This window comes from Branchiostoma belcheri, unplaced genomic scaffold, assembly GCF_001625305.1.
Source record: "Branchiostoma belcheri isolate BF01 breed outbred unplaced genomic scaffold, Haploidv18h27 scaffold134, whole genome shotgun sequence".
NCBI classification, from domain to species: domain Eukaryota; kingdom Metazoa; phylum Chordata; class Leptocardii; order Amphioxiformes; family Branchiostomatidae; genus Branchiostoma; species Branchiostoma belcheri.
Genome location: NW_017802758.1, coordinates 639,890 through 647,453, shown reverse-complemented (window position 1 = coordinate 647,453; position 7,564 = coordinate 639,890).

Below are 7,564 nucleotides of genomic sequence, written 5' to 3'. Positions count from 1 at the left end.
GTATACTTCTCAAGTTCTCAATGTTTGTAAAGTATAGTGCTCAATGTTTTCAATGAGCAAACGTTCCGACATTTACCATATTCTGTAAAGCTGCATTGCAATTGTGAATGTTTTCTTTTTGGCCGAGTTCCAGTCCAGTATATTTTACTGCATCAGATCAGGTATTTGATCAATTTAGCTACTATCAAAGTCAGGTTTATGCACTTGAAGTTCTGCAGATGGAACTTTCAAAAACAAATTCCACCAATTTTCCCCCTTTTAGAATAAATCTGTCTGCATACCCTATACAATCTTTCCCTTGTTTTTATCCTATATAGTTTCACATATCCAGCATCACTACAAACCAAGTCATGTTTCAAAACAAAAATGTGGTCGATGCGCAATTCCGGGAACTACCGAATTTTTCAACCCGCACTGTCGGAGTTAAAAAATCATTGTATGACATACATCCATATAAGGAATAGAACAGAAATTTTAACAAAATCAACAAATGCAGAAGTAGAGAATGACCGCGCCAATCATCTGGCAGATATACAAGTGGTAACGTTACCTGCCAACTTCGCACATCCTTTGTATGCTCACAACCTGGTGAAGCTACCACCAGGAAGAAAGAGGTGTGAATGCCATCAGGAAGAGAAGTCATGTGTCTAGGCCGAACTATTGCAGAGCGTGTAAAAAACAAGGTGAAGAATTGTAAGGGGGGGGGGGACCTGTGTTGCATTGCAAGCCAAAGGGACAGCATCACTATTTGGAAATTCAGCAAAAACGCAACATTACCAAACTAAGGTGAAAAAAGTGCCGCATCAAAGTTAGTGCAGCATCCCCTATGAACCCAATGGAAGGGAGACAGTCTTTTCCCAAAGGTTCGGAGAAGACACTAAACGAACACAACTTCTAATAGATGTACTTGTCAATAGAGATATGAGTTGTCTGAACAGAAAAAAATTTGGACGCCACTGGCTTGAAACACCACTTAGTCACCGTCTGTCTATGGGGCAGAGTGTCTAGTAGCATTACTGTGTTGGCAGGAGAATCTAATCAAAGAAGCCTAAGTACTCGTACTGTATCACAGAAGTATACGCTGAAACCTGTTGACGAATACATAATCAAATTGAAAAACGTTGACAATTATTATGCAGTCCTATCCGTGCACAATTGTTATCACTACAATCTGTGACGACTCATGATTTCCCTTAGCTAAAAACTGAATTAGAAACAATGTTTTCGTGCCTACCGTTTGGATTACAGACCTAACATTCCCCGCGCGGGAACGATGGTAACCTGATCTCAGCCGCATCGCCACGTCAACAGTTTTCATTTTCCTTCCGCGAAAGAAAGTAGTCCGTTCCATGATTTTATGAGCTGACTTGACTTTGATCGTCGCTGAGGTCTGCACAAAGGCTAATCATGTTTCTAGTTTAATCTTACCCTACCAACATAGTACTACAAGACTCTCTTCCCCATAGACAGACGGTGACTCAGTGGTGTTTCAAGCCAGTAGCGTCCAGATCTTTCCCGTTCAGACAACTCATATCTCTATTGACAAGTACATCTGTTGGAAGAATTATTCGTTTAGCGTCTTCTCCGAACCTATGGGAAAAGACTGTCTCCCTTCAATTGTTCGGGGGCTCATAGTGGATGCTGCAGTAACAAATTTTGATACGGCACTTTTTTTTTTACCTTGCTTTGACTTTGTTGGTCTGGAACTCTGTGGTGTGATCGCCTGAGCCTTTACTCTTGGTTGTCTCAGATATTGCTGCTTCAGTTTCACCAACGTCGGCATAATGCCGTCTGCATATATGTCGAAATGTCCCCGCTCAAATAACAATTGGGTACTTTCTTAGTAACTTGATGGGGATGGTTGTTCGCTCCATTGTGAACAAATTTTGTAGTTTGGATATCTTGTATTGCTGGTGTTTGTCTTTTGATGTTGTTGACTTGGCTTGGTAGTTCATCCACACTAAAATGATGGTGATGATATGCCCTGCTTTTGAATAGCTTGCAGAAGACTCTGTGATGTTGGCAATATTTTCGGTCCTAAACAACACATGAATACCAACCTGTGATATACAACTAGATAATTAATAACTAATTCTAATTGACATCAAAAATGCTCTCCTGTGTTGTGTGATACTATTTGCACTATTTTTTTCAACCTTTATTTAGCCTTGAAAATGTACAGTATGTAATAGTACCACATTTCGGCCTGGGCCGCTTTTCAAGGATTCAAGGGGAGGTAGGTCAGGGGTCTTTTACAAATGCTTCGGTTCAGTTACAATATTAAATCAGTCATAGAAATACAATATATATACAAGTCCATACAAAATTCTAACATTATCTTGATTCATATCTTATCAGTATCAACATCACAGTTTCGTTTCACAAATTATAGTAAATTTGACCCTAGTACTTTGACCCTGACGAAGATTATAATTGGCATCTGAAAATTGGTCATGTATGCACAGACACTAAATATCTGCTCTGTGATATATTGATAGTGGAGCCAAGAATATGGAAGGTACGTATCCTTTGGATGATTCTTTCGATGTGAATCCTTGCACTGGAAATGGATTCAGAGTTGGCAGCTTCGTGGGGTAGGCTGACATCTCTGACCCTTAAATTCTGGAATCACAAGCTGCACACCTTTGTCCCTCAGTTCGTTTATGTATGTAAAAGTATTTTAATTATGCGATACTCAAAACTACTTTTTTCCTGAAGGTTTCTGAAGATTTGCATGTTTTTAACGATGTTGTTGGCAGCCGTTTTTAGACGATACACTTATGCGCTTATGCATAAGTATAGCCTGAGCGATAATGCCTGAAAAGAAGTCATGCGTATTGTAATAATTTTCCAACAAAAAAGTAGTTATGCTATATAGAAACTGGCTGCATTTGAACTAGTAATGATGCCCATATATAAAATTCATTGAACCTTAATTTTTCAAACATTGAAACTGCATATGTTTAAAGTTTATTGTAACTTTATTTTTAAACATTAAAACATACTATTAGACTATCACAACCTCATATAAATATAAAGTTTTACCTATTTTCCACGTCCACCCATTCCCGTTATACAGCTGTGGCATCATAGGTGACTCAAGCGTGTCCAGCATCCCGGCTTTATTGTTCTATATGTACATGCCAAGTTGTGAGAGGAAGGACGTCAACTCATCCCTGACTGGTAGATGTATATTTCCGTTATGGGACAAACCTTTCTCAAGCGCTTTTAACTGCAGGTGGGCAATGCTTTCGGAAATCCTTTTCTGCATTCTGATGATGTGGGCGACCCGCTTCTCTTCTTCATCGTCAGCCATTTACTCCTTCTTCATCATGCTTGCTAGACATGGTGGATACTAACATTTAAGTTTGAATAAAAGTATTGAGGACAAGGATGAGTCATTGTTTCGCATAATGTATGTCTGAGTTGTACCTTTTCGTGCTTCCTTCAATCGTATCCTGGGCTCAAAATTACCACCTTCAAATTCAACCTAAGTGTAATGTTCAAATGAAAAAACAAATTACTGAGAAACACGTGGTTACACTAGAGTTAATGATATCGTTCGCCATATTGGATTAAGGCCAATGACTGGTGTCGGAGTTACTTTTATTTTTATTTATTTATTAATCTTGAGGGTCGCCCCTTCAGTTGATAAACAACTGATTTCCAAGGGGGCCATGGCTCCACATCCAACATATGAATCAACAAAAACGTTACAATTGTACAACATAAAACACAAAATCGAACATAGGAGTAATACTTAATCTTAACAATTCAAAATATGTTGAACAATATCAACTCAAAATCAGAATTACAGAGCCTGTCACATACGTAAATCAAATAAATAGAACAAAACAAACAACAAAATCAATCCGTTTGCAAAATAAAATACTAGCTATACATGTAGGTCATTGCTTGTTTTGGTCAGAGGGGTCAGATTTTAAGGCTTCTTTGAATGAATTCAGAGTGGTTTCTAATTTTGTCGCTGGTTTGAGGGAGTTATAGATGGAAACCGCTCTGAAGGCAAACTTTCGGTGGCCTGTTCGAGATGTGTATTTTGGTCTGTGTAGCTGTTGAGCCTGCCTGGTATTATAACTGTGGATTTGACTGTTACACGTCCCGTAACAGCAAATTTTCACCTTTGTTTTTCGGATTACCTCGTTTCCACCGCTGCACGAATGCCACAAAGTTTGACGGACAAACTGGCAGACACGTCTTCCTGTAATCTGCTTGAACACTTTCCTCGTGATTGGACCTACAGTCTGGATATGGAGAGATGCCATCTATAGAAATAACAAAAAACATGTCCCTTTTATCATCAATGAATGCCCCAGCTGTGAAGACTTTCTGTTGCTGCCTCAAAAAAAGTTGTACATACAAGACTCACAAGAAACATCTCCTGACTCCTTTCCAGACTCACAAGACACATCTCCTGACTCCTTACCAGAATCACAAGAAAAATCTCCTGACTCCTTACCAGACTCACAAGAAACATCTCCTGACTCCTTTCCAGACTCACAAGACACATCTCCTGACTCCTTGCCAGACTCACAAGAAAAATCTCCTGACTCCTTACCAGACTCACAAGAAACATCTCCTGACTCCTTACCAGACTCACAAGAAACATCTCCTGACTCCTTACCAGACTCACAAGAAACATCTCCTGACTCCTTACCAGACTCACAAGAAACATCTCCTTACTCCTTACCAGACTCACAAGAAACATCTCCTGACTCCTTACCAGACTCACAAGAAACACTGTAACTTACATCTTTTTCCCCACCCTTACCAGTCTTACAAGTGCCGACATATTCCACCCATCCAGAAGGATTAAGGGGGCCAATATACAACATCCTTACCTCTAGTTTTATAGTTGATACAGGGTACTTGTATCTCCTCTTAGCTTTACCACTAACCTTCCTACACCTAGTCTGTCCCCTGGTACCCCCCCCCCCCCCGACACAGCTGTACTCTCCTTGCCCTTCCTAACCTTACAACTACTCCACCCTGTAGCGTATATAATATACTGTACCTCATCCTCTTGAAAACCAATCCCTCCCACAACCCCACTTTTACCTTGAGCTACCTTAAACTGATGCAGCCGTCTACCCCTTGTCTTCTTCCACTCCTGTCTACACATTACAGCTCACCTTGCCTTGGAAGGATCTGCACTACCCCCGCAACCTTCCACGGGGTTCCCCGAGGCTAAGGGACAGGACCGTTCCCTGCATTACCCCCCGCAACCTTCCCTGGGATCCCCCTAGGCTTAGGGACAGGACCGTTCCCTGCATTACCCCCTCTACCTTCCTTCCACGGGGTTCCCCTAGGCTTAGGGACACGACCCTTCCAACAAAGGTTGATCACTGGCGTCTGACTAGGGTTCATATGGTCAACTGCAGCATGGACAACATCCAATGAATGTTTCACCATTGCAATGGTGTGAGCATTCTCTCGAAACACAACCAGCCCACATGTGTAAACAAAGTAGTAATAATGCAGTAATAATGATTAAACAAAGAAACACTCAAGTTAGTAATACCAGTCATTGAATGAGACCTTAAAGCTTAACATTTTATGGTATATTAGTTATACTAATACAAAAACAAACATGACCAAAACCTGACCACAGCGTATTTGTCTCTTTGTGTGACCTTTAACGATAGTCTATAGATTGTATGTAAGTAGTGTAACCTCTGTAATGTATCTAATGATATTCGATTATTTAAGGCGGTCCATAACAGCTGTCTATGGGTCTTAAAACAGAGATCAATCAGATGTTTTCCTTCATCATAATCACCATTCACCCTACGCGTTCTTGTGGATCCCCTTCGCCATTGTCCATTCTGATCTTTGCCACAGATGGTAAAATTACAACTATTTAGCTTGCTACAGTACATCTCGAATGCCTTGACCGAACATAAGCGCGTGCTAATAGTGTGATTTTTTTTTTAATTCGAGATGTTGGCTGGTTACAGATGATTTAGATTTCACCAAGGGAGATAGGGAGGGAACTTTACAAAATTGTGTATTTTCTTCTAACAGGACCTATCGCAGGTTCTACGTGAATTCTAACATTGGCTACCTGATGTGTTGTCTCTACTTCTAAATCAGACAATTAATATTTACGTGAAGTAAATGCAGGAATATACAAAAGCTATGCTATCTGCTATGTTTAACAACCTATCTGATAAAGAAATATCTCCTGACTCTAACTTTCTTAAAATCCCACAATTTTTTGTCAAATACGTATCACTCACGCCTCCCCCCCCATGCGTTAGAAATGAAAGATGTAGAACCTTGTGGAGTGATGCCAATTAAAAACTTCACAGTATCATGGTGCTTGTAATAGGACCAGGTAATTGCTCGAGCATTCAAGGTTGAGGGACGATCAATGAAAATTTCGAAACAATAATCTATGAGAGATACTTTGCTATCAAAAATTTTCTTGAAAATAGATGTCATTGTTTTTTCCTAGTTCTGCAAGCTGCGGCCATAAAAAACATGTTGTCTTCAGCTCTTGTTGGGAAAATAGGCAATGTAAATGCGCGTAGACTTGTGCCTTAGACTCGGTGCAGAATAACTCGTGCAGTGCCAGGATGATGTTGCACGGTCTCAAGATAAATGTACTTGCTGCCAACCATTCTCATTTCAGTCACTACATCCTCATTCCCTTTCCTCTTTCTGGGCCTGTTTGAGTAGCTTCCCCATTTCTCTCTCTGCTTTGCTGATGTACGACACAATGTACCTAACACAGCTGTACACATCCAATACATACTGAATGTCCATGTTTCCATTCCAAGCCCGGAGCAGGTGCGGACTGTAATTGTTCACCCACATGTCCTTTGGCTCACGCCTGAGCACTATTTGCTTCCTGGTGGCCATCAAGTTGAAAGCCTCACAAAACTGTGCGGTGGTCAGCTTTGCCTCCTCGAAGATCGTCAGTGCAGCACTTCTCTGGCTCACTCTTCTTGTCCAACACATCCCAGAATTTTGTGAGGACTGCAGGTGAGGGGATGATGCCCTGTGGTGAGGGGATGGTGTTGGTTGGTGAGGTGGTGGTCTCTGCAGGTGAGGGGATGGTGTCGGTTGGTGAGGTGGTGGTGTCTGCAGGTGAGGGGGTGGTGTCTGCAGGTGAGGGGATTATGTCCTGTGGTGAGGGGGTGGTGTTGGTTGGTGAGGGGGTGGTGTCTGCAGGTGAGGGGATGGTGTCGGTTGGTGAGGTGGTGGTGTCTGCAGGTGAGGGGATGGTGTCGGTTGGTGAGGTGGTGGTGTCTGCAGGTGAGGGGTTGGTGTCTGCAGGTGAGGGGATGGTGTCCTGTGGTGAGGGGGTGGTGTCTGCAGGTGTGGGGATGGTGTCGGTTGGTGAGGTGGTGGTGTCTGCAGGTGAGGGGTTGGTGTCTGCAGGTGAGGGAATGATGTCCTGTGATGAGGGGGTGGTGTCTGCAGGTGTGGGAATGGTGTCCTGTGATGAGGGGGTGGTGTCTGCAGGTGAGTGAATGATGTCCTGTGGTGAGGGGGTGGTGTCTGCAGGTGAGTGAATGATGTCCTGTGGTGAGGGGGTGGT